General features: G+C 44.0%; 1 protein-coding gene across 1 annotated transcript in view; it reads right to left on the minus strand.

Moving 5' to 3' along the window:
- Positions 1-15,405, minus strand: part of KCP (kielin cysteine rich BMP regulator) — a 694,272-nt gene that overhangs the window by 428,195 nt on the left and 250,672 nt on the right. The gene's annotated exons all lie outside the window — the stretch shown is intronic.

Here is a 15,405-nt window from a genome sequence, read left to right on the forward strand (position 1 = left end):
ACTGTCAACTTCACAGCGGTATGAGAATATATTTGGGGGGTTCAGTACTGTAGAGCTACTAGAGGCTGTAAACGCAAAAGTGATAAACTGCACATTGCTGTTATTTGTAATGTCACATTCAGGAACATCCTCAACATTCTTTACTTTCAGAACATTATGCATTCATGCCTCTAAAAAGTGCCAGGGTGTGTGCGCGTGTATATATATATATATAGCATGATGTTAACTGTAACACATTCTAATACAAACTTTGAAAACAGTCATTAACAACATGCAATGGCAAATATCTAGCGTTGTAAACCTACTTGGTGGCAGACTCTATCCAGCATCTCTAAATTTCAAAACTAAGCAAACCACCTATGTACCTCCACCGACAGACTTATCACAAGCAAGCAAACCACAAAATAGCAGAAGTGGTCAATGTATGAAATCCCACAACTAATCAACCCCAAATAAAAGCAACTGGAAATCCTTACAGGAACAGAACATTGCACTGTTGTGCAGCTAAATGGAAAATGCTACTTACCAGTATGCATCTGTTCTTGGCATGTAGAGCTGCAGAGTTACACACTATGCATAGATGGCCACCTAGTGTTGGGCCCGGATGTTTGCAGTTTGTTTTGTTGTAGGAAAGTCTTTGGAAGTCACGGAATTGGATGATACTGCGCATGGGCATCGGCTCCATCCCGAGATTGTTTTTCGCCATTAGGGAAGTGATGGAGCTGTACAAGAGGTAGTGATGTCCATGTGATTTGTATCTAATTAAGATAATACTGGAACAGATAAAGGTAGCCGGGGAGGCGATTGGGCGTGTGTAACTCTGCAGCTCTACATGCCAAGAACAGGTGCATACTGGTAAGTAGCATTTTTCGTTGGAGGCATATGAGCTGCAGATTACACACTATGCATAGTTTGTATAGCAGTACCCACACCTAGCGGCGACCACAAGTATCTGTTGCAGTTGTATGTGACAGTGTTTTTAGTACAGCCTAGCCCACAGTGGCTTGTTGTTTAGTTTTCACATCTACACAGTAATGCTTTGTGAATGTGTGCGGTGTAAGCCATGTAGCTGCTTTGCATATATCATCTAGGGGAATGTTCCCTAAGAATGCCATTGAAGCCCCTATTTTCCTTGTAGAATGGGCTTTCTGGAGGAATTGTTAATGTACGTTTGGCTTTGTGCTAACATATTTGTATGCATTTAACAATCCACCTAGCGATCCCTGATTTTGATATGGGGTTGCCTTTATGTGGCGGTGAAAAAGACACAAAAAGTTGTTTTGTTTTACGAAAAGTTTGTGTCCTTTCGATACAGTACAGTAATGCTCTTTTGATATCTAAGGTGTGTAGAGCTCTTTCTGCGACTGTTTGAGGCTGCGAGAAAAATACGGGCAGCTCAACTGATTGATTTAGATGGAATGGTGAACTTACTTTAGGAAGGTATTTAGGGTTAGTACGAAGAACCACTTTGTTATGATGCATTTGCAGAAATGGTTCTTGAATGGTAAATGCTTGTAGTTCACTAATCCTTCTGAGAGAAGTAATTGCTACTAGGAAACCTACTTTCCAAGTTAGGAATTGCATTTATGTAATGGTTCAAAGGGAGGTCCCATTAATTTTGTGAGAACAATGTTTAAGTTCCACACAGGTGCAGGTGGCGTCATGGGAGGAATTATTCTTTTGAGTCCTTCCATGAAAGCTTTTATAGGTGGTACTCTAAAAAGAGATAGATGTTGTCTATTTTGTAAGTATGCTGCAATGGCAGCGAGGTGTAGTCTGATAGATGTGTGGGCTAAATTACACTTTTGAAGGTGTAATAGATATCCTATTATGTGTTGAATAGACACGTCTAAAGGATTTATTTGTTTGTTTTGGCAGTATATGACAAACCGTTTCCTCTTAGCAGCATAACATGCTCTAGTAGTAGGACGTCTAGCTTCTTTGATAACGTTCATACATTCTGGAGGAAGGTTGAGGTAACCAAACTCTATGACCTCAGGAGCCAGATCACTAGGTTGAGCTGAGCTGGGTCTGGGTGTCTGATCTCTCCATGGTTCTGTGTAAATAGGTGTGGAGATAGGTTTAGTTTTTGGTGTAGTACTACAGACATCTGCAACAGTGTGGTGTACCACGGTTGTCTGGCCCAAGTTGGAGCAACTAGAATGAGCGTCAGGGAATGTTGTTGTAGTTTGCGTACCACTAACGGAAATAGTGGGAGAGGAAGCGTACGCAAATAGTTTTGATCAGTTCATCCATATCGCATTGCCTTTGGACAATGGGTGTGGGTATCAGGCGGCAAAGTTTGGGCATTTTGCGTTTTCGTAGGTGGCAAAGAGGTGTATCTGAGGATGTCCCCACATTTGAAAGAACGGATGAAGAACTTGCGGATGAAGTTACAACTCGTGGATCTGCTGTGTTAGTGGACTTAGCAGATCTGCCATAGTGTTTTGTACTCCTGGGACGTGTTGGGCTAAGAGGAAGATCTTTAGTGGTATAGCCAATCTCCATATCTGCTGTGCTAACTGAGAGAGCTGCAGAGAATGAGTTCTCCCTTGTTTATTTATGTAGTACATAGCTGTCATATTGTCTGTGCGGACTAAGACAGCATTGCCTGACACTTCAATTTGAAATGCTTTTAGGGTTAGAAACACAGCTAGCAACTCCAAATAGTTGATGTCGAGTAACTTTTGTTGAGGTGTCCACCTGCCTTGCATGGTGTGATGCAGTAGGTGAGCTCAGCCGGAGAGTGATGCGTCCGCTGTCATGACTATTTGAGGAACTGGCTCTAGAAACAATCGCCCGTTGGAAAGGTTTTTGGTGTTCCACCATTGCAGAGAACAATGAGTCCGACCGTGTACCAACACTAGGTCTGTTAGTTGACCTTGAGCCTGGTTCCATTGGCGTGCTAGGCACTCTTGAAGTGGACGCATTTGCAGTCTTGCGTGACGTACTACAAATATGCAAGATGCCATCATTCCTATGAGCTGTATGAACACTTGAGCTGGTAGCGAGTGTTGCGATTTGAATTTTGTTAGGAGAGTTTGTACACTTGTTATCCTGGCTGGAGAGGGATAAGCTAGTGTTAGTTGGGTGTTTATTGTAGCACTGAGATACTGTTGTATGTGCGAGGGTTGCAGATGTGATTTGGTGTGATTTACTGTGAATCCCAATTCGTGAAGCAGTTGAATAGTAGCGTGAGTGTGTTGCACACACTGGCTGTATGAGCCGGCTTTTATGAGCCAGTCGTCTAGATATGGGAAGACATGAATATGTTGTCTTCCTAAGTGTGCTGCTACTACTGCTAGGTGTAGGAGAGTAGGGTCTACTATCCTATGGTCACCCCAATTTTTGCTTTTTGCTTCACTGGTTTTCGACTTACTGAGGCTGTGGGCCTGCTAATCAGACCCCCAGCCTGCTGTTCTCTCTCTAAATTTGTAATACATGTGCTAGAGGTACATACCACAATTGGAAATGGACTCCTTGTCAGCCCCTGTACCATGCACTATAGGTGCTCAGGGCATAGGTGCCACCAAGGCCTACCAGGAGCTGAAGCATAGCTTTTGCCACCCCTGGCTGGTTCTTAAATTGACACAACTGGCTTATCACTCAGTTGGGGCAAGTGGGTGTAATCACCCCTTGCTTAGATATAGTATACCTATATCTAAACCTATATCTGGACACATATAAACCTGTGAGCCACTCCTACGGAAGGCCTTATCAATTCTGGAGGCAGAGTGCGTGGTTTAATGTGAGATGGAGCTCTGGCATGAGCTGAGCCTGTCTGCAGCTGTCGGGAACAACTCCCTAAGCTGATCCGGGATAATGCCATACCATATACTATTAAGTGCATTATAATCCTCGCGGTTATATAGCAACTTTGGTTTGGCTTTATCAAAACATGTCGTGTAAGGTGTCATACGATTTGCAATACTATCCCCTCGAAAGTAATGCTATAAAGAAATCCATTAACCACCATTGGCATTTAGTCAGTGAGGAATTAGGTGGAATACCACCACCATTGCATGCATTTCAAAAAGGGATGAACATTAGGGACCATTTAGTTAAATCCCTTCTCCCCCTACTCGATCTGTGAGTCAAACTACACTCTGTGTGCTAGGAATTTCTATGTTAAACACTATGTACAGACGTGTCTATTTGTACATTGCTTAAAACTGTTATTAATGGTTAACACTATGGATTATGATCGATGCATGTACTTATACACACTGGAATATGAGTACTGAATATGGATGTCATACTGACTTAAATCACAGTAACATAAGGTTTCGCATAGCCGGTTGAAGATTCGATTTTTGGACATGATAGAATCATTGTTTGCCATTATTATGTCTCATTTGTTGGGTCATCTATAGATATGGCCTCTGATATAATCACTATCTGAAACCCAAGTCTAAATAGGGTAGTCTGTTTTGGAAAAGGCAGCGTCCTTTCCTAAGATGGCGGGTGATGAAGTCCGTTTTCTATTTTCATGCCCGCTTGTATGAAATGTTGGAACTCCGGTAATTCATTCTCGCCTTGAGTCCAAATCAGGGTTTCCAATTGTTAAATTTTAAGACCGCTCAGGTTTGAGGCTTTTATTCATGATAACCAATTGGGGTTAGGTTATAATGAGTCCCTCTGCCGATGCCGGATTTTTAAAATAATTTTTTCCTAAATTGTCAGGTGTGTGGGAATACTAAGCGTCTTGGCATTGAGGTGAATAATCTGACCATACTCACTAATTTGAGGAATGAATTTGCCTCACTTTTGAAAATACGAGGAAGTACGAGCAATGGTTGCTATGGCAACGCTTGTAAGCCCGGTGTCTATGTCTACTATGGCAAGGCTTTTTACACGCCCACGAACTGCTGGTCGGGGCCAAGCGCCCGTATCTGACGACGAGTGCTGAGAACTCGGTTAGGTTTCCTATCCCATTTCAACATCGCGATTAGGTAGTTTTTGCACGAATATTGAAGAAATGAGGCCCACCGCCTTGTCTTAACCCTACTTAATATTTCATGTTTTTCAGCCTGGGGACACATGTTGCACTGAGTATCATCACTGTATAGATTACAGAGTAAGCAAAAGGTAAAGACATTTTGTTTTGTTTTTTAAACACCTGATAGTTGTCATTAATAGACATCAATTTGACATAAACTTACCCCACATTTTATGTTTTCTCAGCCTCGTGACACAAGTTGTACTATTCAGAAAAGGGGGTGGTGATGGACAGAGTATCTGAATTAAACAGAACACTCATACCCAGTCAACAGATCAGGGCTTGATCCATCACCGTTTTTTAGCTCACTGCACCATCCCAGCTCAGAACCTGGCTACATGCAACTTAGTCTGTCCCTGGCCCAGTGCATCATGGGAACAGGGCAGACCAAACTACCAAGCCAATTCTTATACTGGGAAGGAAACAATCTTCCGGGGACCGGTTTCTGGCATTACAGCCGTCTTCGGCCCGGCTTGCTTGAATCCTGATGGTGCAATGAGCATGGGACTCACATCTGAGTATACCCTTCCACGCTTATGGTGGACAAAATGATTCAGAAAAGGGGGTGGTGATGGACAGAGTATCTGAATTAAACAGAAAACTCATACCCAGTCAACAGATCAGGGCTTGATCCATCACCGTTTTTTAGCTCACTGCACCATCCCAGCTCAGAACCTGGCTACATGCAAATTAGTCTGTCCCTGAACCAGTGCATCATGAGAACAGGGCAGACCAAACTACCAAGCCAATTCTTATACTGGGAAGGAAACAAGCTTCCGGGGACCGGTTTCTGTCATTACAGACGTCTTCGGCCCGGCTTGCTTGAATCCTGATGGTGCAATGAGCAAGGGACTCACATCTGAGTATACCCTTCCACGCTTATGGTGGACAAAACGATTCAGAAAAGGGGGTGGTGATGGACAGAGTATCTGAATTAAACAGAACACTCATACCAGTCAACAGATCAGGGCTTGATCCATCACCATTTTTTAGCTCACTGCACCATCCCAGCTCAGAACCTGGCTACATGCAAATTAGTCTGTCCCTGGCCCAGTGCATCATGGGAACAGGGCAGACCAAACTACCAAGCCAATTCTTATACTGGGAAGGAAACAAGCTTCCGGGGACCGGTTTTTGGCATTACAGCTGTCTTCGGCCCGGCTTGCTTGAATCCTGATGGTGCAATGAGCAAGGGACTCACATCTGAGTATACCCTTCCACGCTTATGGTAGACAAAACGATTCAGAAAAGGGGGTGGTGATGGACAGAGTATCTGAATTAAACAGAACACTCATACCCAGTCAACAGATCAGGGCTTGATCCATCACCGTTTTTTAGCTCACTGCACCATCCCAGCTCAGAACCTGGCTACATGCAAATTAGTCTGTCCCTGGCCCAGTGCATCATGGGAACAGGGCAGACCAAACTACCAAGCCAATTCTTATACTGGGAAGGAAACAAGCTTCCGGGGACCAGTTTCTGGCATTACAGCCGTCTTCGGCCCGGCTTGCTTGAATCCTGATGGTGCAATGAGCAAGGGACTCACATCTGAGTATACCCTTCCACGCTTATGGTGGACAAAACGATTCAGAAAAGGGGGTGGTGATGGACAGAGTATCTGAATTAAACAGAACACTCATACCCAGTCAACAGATCAGGGCTTGATCCATCACCGTTTTTTAGCTCACTGCACCATCCCAGCTCAGAACCTGGCTACATGCAAATTAGTCTGTCCCTGGCCCAGTGCATCATGGGAACAGGGCAGACCAAACTACCAAGCCAATTCTTATACTGGGAAGGAAACAAGCTTCCGGGGAGCGGTTTCTGGCATCACAGCCGTCTTCGGCCCGGCTTGCTTGAATCCTGATGGTGCAATGAGCAAGGGACTCACATCTCAGTATACCCTTCCACGCTTATGGTGGACAAAACGATTCAGAAAAGGGGGTGGTGATGAACAGAGTATCTGAATTAAACAGAACACTCATACCCATTACCATTTGTAGATTAAAGGAAAAGCAAAAGGTAAATATTTGTGTAGTTCAAACGCCTGATAGTTATCCTTAACAGATACATAATGGAAGCAACTATTGATTACACCCTGTTATATTCTCTAGGGTTAGTTTTTAAAGACTTGAAAGCGCAGTGACTGAAGCCTGTTTTCCCATGAGAACCAGTGGGTCAAGTCTTACATCCTTGATAAGGTAATGACGGATGTTAGAAATTAAGTTTAATAAGGTCCTTGGACTAGTAATGAGAGACCTAGCTTCTGATTACACCTTATTGTCTTTTAGGTGTTAACATTAGCTTTGGGACAACTAGTGAAGATACGCCACTTGGTCCCCCAATTTTAGGGTAAGCATTTCCATCCCCCTTTTGCGAGATTGATTTTAGTCGCAATCTAGTGCAACAGCCTGAATTTTTACTCTCCCTCCTTTCAGAGTCATCAAGATCCTTGGGTTGCCCTCTGTTTTAGTCCTGATGAAGACTCGCAAGGCCCAGGTCCAACTTACCTATAGGCCCTAAGATGATTCGAAACGTCGACGCTCTTTCTTTGAAACCTGGATCCTACGACACTTTATCATGTGCAAATAATTTTGGAAGCCATGTGCTTTTTTGAAAAATGTGTATAGAATTGAAATTTGAGGCCAGGTCATTGTAGGACGGTGAACTGTGTAACCGGTCCTGTGTACAGTATTTTTGGGAATAATTTTATTCTTCCTTCCCTAATCACCTTACACTGTCCCAAGCACCCTTTGCTCTTTGCATGCTCCCTTGGGGCAACCTATATGCTTCTATCATTGGATAATTGTGATTTTTTTTCGCATTTAATGGAGATACAATGAATTAAAATTGTCTCCGGTTTTGTAATTATCACTGTTGCATTTTCTTTTTGTGAACTTTGTGCATTGATTGATTAGGGTTGATCTAAGGGACACACCCTGAAATGGTATAGAAATATTTACTATGTACTGATTGACTCAGTTTTACGAAGGAAAGGGTCACGGACCACTGTTTTCAATACCCTTCATATGAACCCGGCTCAAGATATGCCTGACGCCCTCCCCAAACCATTTTTAGAGGAATTTACAAGCCTTCGCTGTATTAAAAAGTATGACAGGAAATTATTTTTGGCAAAACAGTGTCTGCTGGCGAAGCTGCAACACTTCGGTGACTGGCTTGTGGGCTTGCAACAGAAACCAGTGGAAATCACCGCCGCAACCCGGCTCCGACAATGAGGTACGGTGGTATGCGAGGTTGTTTGTGGACAAAAGACACATAGGAGCAAAATAGATATTGTATAAGATGTACAAAAGTTACAGGTGCCCTTAATTTTTGAGTGCAACACATTTGTTAAACACTGTGGAAATGAGGGTTGAATGGTGTAACGACGTATAGTAGTGTAGAGATTGCACAAGCAGCCACATAGGCAGCAGAGAGTTTGCTAAAAGTCCTAGTAGCACTTTACAAATGCTGATATAATCTAGTAAAAGCGTGTGCACTATGAATTAGCACGATTTGTAATATCACGTAAGAATGATAAATGAGGATAAAATCTAGTAAAAGCATGTGCACTATGAATTAGCACGATTTGTAATATCATGTAAGAATGAATGTCAAATGGAGCCTCTACACTATGGTGCCAGTGAGACGGCCGCTCATGCCCTCACCACAAAGCCGGAAAAACAAACTATAATTATCTTGGCATGCCGCCAGGCTCCCCACATACTGCTGAATGCTAGCGCGTCTTCCGGAGCACGTTCATACTCTTACCTCAACCCTAATTAACGCGCACCAGCTGTACACACTTTGTAGCAAGCGTGTCCACAGACCACAAAGGCCAAAGCCATGCGCGTGCTCCGGTATGTACCACTTCGCAGGCAAGTCACTGACAATAGATCTCGCTGGCGACAGCACTTTCATGTTGCATCGCCAGGCGAGACCTAAAAAGGACCCAAAAAGCATAAATATGCTCCAGCTCAGAGCCTGAGTAAGCAAGCACCAACATTGCTAATTACTGGTACTGCAATACCACCCCATGAAAAATTGAGGTAGGTGTAAGAAAGTACCCTCTTTTTGCATGTTTAACTCCACTTTTTTCCAAACTGCTGATGTACTTTGACTGAGTGTGCCCCGGCTTCCAGTCAAACAGGTACCCAGGGCCTATGTTCTTTCCCTAAAAACTGCTTTAAGACAAAACCCAATTGGAACTCTTTGGCCACACGTCAGTCCCTTGTAAATGGTACCATCAGTACAAAGGGCACTGTGTCCAGGAAAGGCCTCTAAGGGCTGCAGCACTTGTTGTGCTACCCTTAGCGGCCCTGTACCTTTACACACACACACTGCCATTGCAGGCTGCATGTTTTGGCACAGAACAAAGTGAGGAGTCGACAGGGCACACATCCCTGTGTGCCATGCCTACAACCCAATGTTCTGGCATAGGTCAGCCACCCCTCTAGCTGGGTACACTATACCAGTGGTGAGGATACAGGTGCATCAAACCACAATCCTTAGGCACTGTAAGTGCAGTAATGTCATCAAGAGTATATGGTACTGGGTGTATGTCATTACGAACTCCGCAGCACCATAATGGCTTTACTGAAAACTAGGATGTTTGGTACCAAACCTCTCAGCACATAAACCCACACTGATGTCAGAGTGGGATTTAATGAAAAATGCACTCAGAGGGCATCTTAGAGATGCACCCCGAAAAACGACCTAACTCTAGTGTCTTGGCTGAGTGGCTGCCACCACCAGACATGTTTCTGCTGCTCTCAGGGGTCTGGAACAATGTACATCCTAGGATGAGGTGCCAAGCCTCCTCCTCCTGAATGGGCAGGGTCCACGAAGGGGAAGCTTCAAAGGCTTACCTCCTTTGTAAGCTACCCCAGCAATTTGCTGCTTCCAGCAACTCGCCCCCACCGGTTCTGAACCCCACTTTGGGCGGGAGAATCAGCAGTAAAACTAAGTGAAGAAGGGAGGTGTGCCATAATCTAGTAAAAGCGTGTGCACTATGAATTAGCACAATTTGTAATATCACGTAAGAATGATAAATGAGGATAAAATCTAGTAAAAGCATGTGCACTATGAATTAGCACAATTTGTAATATCATGTAAGAATGAATGTCAAATGGAGCCTCTACACTATGGTGCCAGTGAGACGGCCGCTCATGCCCTCACCACAAAGCTGGAAAAACAAACTGTAATTATCTTGGCATGCCGCCAGGCTCCCCACATACTGCTGAATGCTAGCGCGTCTTCCGGAGCACGTTCATACTCTTACCTCAACCCTAATTAACGCGCACCAGCTTTTAACACTTTGTAGCAAGCGCGTCCACAGACCACAAAGGCCAAAGCCATGCGTGTGCCCCGGTCTGTACCACTTCGCAGGCAAGTCACTGACAATAGATCTCGCTGGTGACAGCACTTTCGTGCTGCATCTTCAGGCGAGACCTAAAAAGGACCCAAAAACCATAAATATGCTCCAGCTCAGAGCTGGAGGAAGCAAGCACCAACATTGCTAAATACTGGTACTGCAATACCATCCCATGAAAAATTGAGGTAGGTGTAAGAAAGTACCCTCTTTTTGCATGCTTAACTCCACTTTTTTCCAAACTGCTGATGTACTTTGACTGAGTGTGCCCCGGGTTCCAGTCAAACAGGTACCCAGGGCCTATGTTCTTTCCCTAAAAACTGCTTTAAGACAAAACCCAATTGGAACTCTTTGGCCACACTTCAGTCCCTTGTAAATGGTACCATCAGTACAAAGGGCACTGTGACCAGGGAAGGCCTCTAAGGGCTGCAGCACTTGTTGTGCCACCCTTAGCGGCCCTGTACCTTTACACACACACACTGCCATTGCAGGCTGCATGTTTTGGCACAGAACAAAGTGAGGAGTCGACAGGGCACACATCCCTGTGTGCCATGCCTACAACCCACTGTTCTGGCATAGGTCAGCCACCCCTCTAGCTGGGTACACAATACCAGTGGTGAGGATACAGGTGCATCAACCCACAATCCTTAGACACTGTAAGTGCAGTAATGTCATCAAGAGTATATGGTACTGGGTGTATGTCATTACGAACTCCGCAGCACCATAATGGCTTTACTGAAAACTAGGATGTTTGGTACCAAACCTCTCAGCACATAAACCCACACTGATGTCAGAGTGGGATTTAATGAAAAATGCACTCAGAGGGCATCTTAGAGATGCACCCCGAAAAACGACCTAACTCTAGTGTCCTGGCTGAGTGGCTGCCACCACCAGACATGTTTCTGCTGCTCTCGGGGGTCTGGAACAATGTACATCCTAGGATGAGGTGCCAAGCCTCCTCCTCCTGAATGGGCAGGGTCCACGAAGGGGAAGCTTCAAAGGCTTACCTCCTTTGTAATCTACCCCAGCAATTTGCTGCTTCCAGCAACTCGCCCCCACCGGTTCTGAACCCCACTTTGGGCGGGAGAATTAGCAGTAAAACCAAGTGAAGAAGGGAGGTGTGCCATACTTTGCCTAACCCACCCCTCAGGTGGGGGAGGCAAGGTGAAGCATAACTCTCAGTCCCTGCCATCTTGCAGATGGGGGGGACCCAGCCAACCAGATAGGCATTTGCCCCCCTCCCACTGGAGGGTGGCATAATAGGGGGTGTACCCACCCCAAGGAAGGGACCCATTGGTCCCGACCTTCACTCACCTGTAACACCCCTGAATCTAGTATTTAGGGTCAACCCTGAACCTTGTTTCCTCAGACAAGAATCGACAAGAAGATGAGAAGCTGTTTTGAAACTAAGAAGAGGAGAATGCCTTCTGACTTGGCCCCATCCCCACCGGCCTGTCCCCACCTCGAACCTGCTCCAGCAAAATCCCAGTGTGTCCTGCAGCAAGCAGCCTCAAGAATCCGATGGGCCTGCTCTGCCTTCCAAGCCCAACACTTTGTCTCCTGTGAGCACCGGAATTGCTCACCTGCAGACTCTGGCTTCAGCCAAATCTGCGAATCTGCACCCGACGCCCGCAACCCGAGATCAAGTGGCCCAACACCACGAGGAGGTATCCCTGATGATCCTGTCCTGAGATCTGGTGATCTCTGACCTGACTTGAATCGCCAATCAACTCCTGAAGCACCTTTAAGGAGGATTCTCCCGACCGCGACCAGAGCTGGTAGGAAAACCCGACACCGAAAGACACCCCTGCACCCGACGTCCCACAGCATTGGGTGGCCCAACTGACAGTGTCCCAGCATCCCCAGGCATCCCAACGTACCTCTCCAACCTGTGGTCACCTCCAGAAGATCTTTGTCCCCGAGCCTGCAGTCTTTGTTGCAACCGGAGAATCCCCATTGAAAACAGCAGTGCACCCGACGCCAAAACAGCACCCTGCACCCAGCCACCCCTGCGTCGCTGCAGGTGTACTTTGGGTGCTAACTCGGATTCGCCTTTGCCCTGAGCCTAACACCAGGAGCATTACTCCCACAAACTTGTGGCGTGCTCGTGAGCATCCAACAACCGGAGGCCCCCTATCCTCCATTGGATAACATTGGGCCTGAGTACTCTCTACCAGACCGCCCTAGTGCCGCTGAGGGTGCTTTGAGAGTGCATCCTTAACCCTGGGGGAACCCTGGTTCTAGCCCCAGAAAACCAACTCGCAAACCTAAGTTATTACCTTGAAACCGATAACCTCATTTCCTCCCATAGGACTGAATTGACTGCTTTTTTGTGAAAATTGTTCTGTGTGGAGTTGGTTTTGTATGAGAACTTGAAAAACTGCAAATATCTCAAAATGAATTACTTACCTTTTCTCTAGGAAATGTCCCAGTGTGATATCTAGGCATATCACCCTGAGTAGAAAACGTCACTTAAAAAGTAATCTGAAAAGTAACATACAAAGTAATCTCAAAAGTAACTGTAAAGTAATTTTGACTGTTGACTTACCTGTAAACAAACCAAATGAATCCAACTGCATTTAAATTGTATTCAACTGCATTATACCTGCAAAGTATTGCACCAGGCCTGGCTTGGTTCTACAAATAAAATACAACTAAATAATATTTTTATACAAACATATTGGTCTGAGTTCAGTCTTTGAGTGTGTGACATCATTTCTTGCCTGATTGTGTACAATACATGCTTAACACTACTCTCTGATAAAGCCTTACTGCTTGCCCACATTACCACAAATAAGTAAGGTGCTATCTACTTTTACCACTGGAATCTGTGCACTCTATACCTCATTTTGGTATAGTATATACAGAGCCAGCTTCATACAGTAGGGACTTAAAATGAAAACCCGTAAGAACAAATGTCAAAATAAATGAATTGAATTAATACAGCTAAAAAGTATAAATACATTTTATTTAATGTTTACAAAATGTATGTAAATAAAACATCTTTTCAAATATTTTAGTAACCTTCTTTTAATTTAAACATTAGTGTGATAATAACATGTATTTAAAAATATATCTTTTTTCCCTTTTTTTTATTCCCTTGTCTGTAATCCTCCCTCTGTCCTGTCTCCCCGCTTCAGACTAGGATCTGGGTTCTTAGCGCCGGGACGCCTCATTGCTGGGGCAGCTGTTGCGCGCTACCAAAACTATAGAATGGAATAGAATTTTACCTTAACTGGGATTGATTTAATTCATACTTCAATTTTAATTTTAATATGATATATTCAAACTAATTATTTTTAATTTAAAATAAGTTATTAATGCTGTAACAGTTGCATCTTGTTGCACATTAATAATACCTATATAAAATTAGTCATCATCAACATTTCATATTAAAATATTGTTTCTATTTTTTTTAACTATTTAATTTACTTTTTAAGATTTTCCTGTAGTTTTCTCTAAGAAGATCTCAGCCCTGGTGGCAGAGACCTCCGCCTACATATGAAAAGTTACAAGTAGTAACTTTACACTTATTTTTAGGAAACTGAGATATGTAAGTGCATACTTTGTAGTACATTTACACTCGTAAATAACGAGTAGTCAAAAGTAGTACATTTACTACAAAGTGCAAGAGTAAACTTACACGTGTAGATTTACTCATTTCTACATTTAATAGTCCCTTCGCTTTCTAGCCTGCATCACTTCCTAAGCCTCGGACGTCTGTGCCTCACTATCCTGAGGAGGCCACTTGAGTACTTTATTATTCCTTTAGAGGTACTAAAGTAATGTGGTCCTGGTACACCAGTGGTAAACTATTCCAAGTGTCACAATTGGAGGTCAGTAACCACTAACCGCCCAAGGAGCTCAGGAATCACGCCGCCACTCTCCCTAACCGTGAGGTGCAGGGCACAGGTCCATGAGTGTCCCTGCCACCAGACAGTCTTGATCACGACTAATCTTTCTAATGATTCGAGCTTAACTGTTCTCCGCACTTAGCTGTGTCCCAAATGGACACTATTTACCTAATCCTCCACTGAACTGTGCACCTTAAAATTCCTCCATTGATTAACTTGGCTCTTGTTGTTTTGGTGGCAGATTTTTGGATGAATGGATTTTTACAAGAAAGTGAGGAGCTGGGGCTTCAGACCACGCACCCAGAGCCAGAGATCGTTCTTAAAGTGGATTATTTATATTGTAACATAACATACCACATTGTATTCTTGTAATACTGTGTATCCATTCCATTGCTATAGACTATCTTCCCATCATAGTAAGTCGGACAAGTCTTGAAGTCTTCCAAGTGTACGCAAAGACAGCCCGGTAATGCAGCATTGACCTTAGGGCTAGTGTAACAGAAACCCCAGCATGAAAATGCTATACAAATATTTGTGGGGATATCCTAGCCCTGGAAGGTGTACCACCTGCTAATTTTCACAGAGCTGTATACTTTTCACTCCTCTTTTACTTACCAGTAAATTAACGTGCTTATTCTTCCTTGATGATACAGGCATACCGTTTGAATGTTATGTACTTTGCCATGTTATATCTTAGTTGTAATCCCTAAAATGTTCTAGACTAGGCATGGATTACTTGGTTTACTTATTCCTGTAAAGTCACATGACCAAAGACAGTTACTTAGCTATCCAACTGAAGTGCAACACAACCTGTGGCCGTAGCACACCTGTGACAATCAACAGTATACACACAGGATAGAGCCCAGTAACCACTGACAGTCAAAAAAACAATACAAAAACTACCTGACATGCCCCTAAACTTATTAGTAACACACACAGACAAGTTGCTAAACTGGAAAACCTACTTGTATAAGATGAGGGAGAGCTTTCTAAGCTGTCTGTGCATTGATGGAGTCATAGCCTTCAGTTCAGTTCACAACTTTTATTTTTAACAATTTTTCAAAAGTGAGTGATCATGCTTTCTTTCTATATAAGATTCTTTGACTTCACTGATTCGCTTGCAATTCTTATACTGATCAGTGTAGCCCCCACCTGTCTGTGCTTTCTTGCAATCATTTCTA

The sequence above is a fragment of the Lissotriton vulgaris genome, chromosome 1_1 (genome assembly GCF_964263255.1).
Source record: "Lissotriton vulgaris chromosome 1_1, aLisVul1.2, whole genome shotgun sequence".
NCBI lineage: Eukaryota > Metazoa > Chordata > Amphibia > Caudata > Salamandridae > Lissotriton > Lissotriton vulgaris.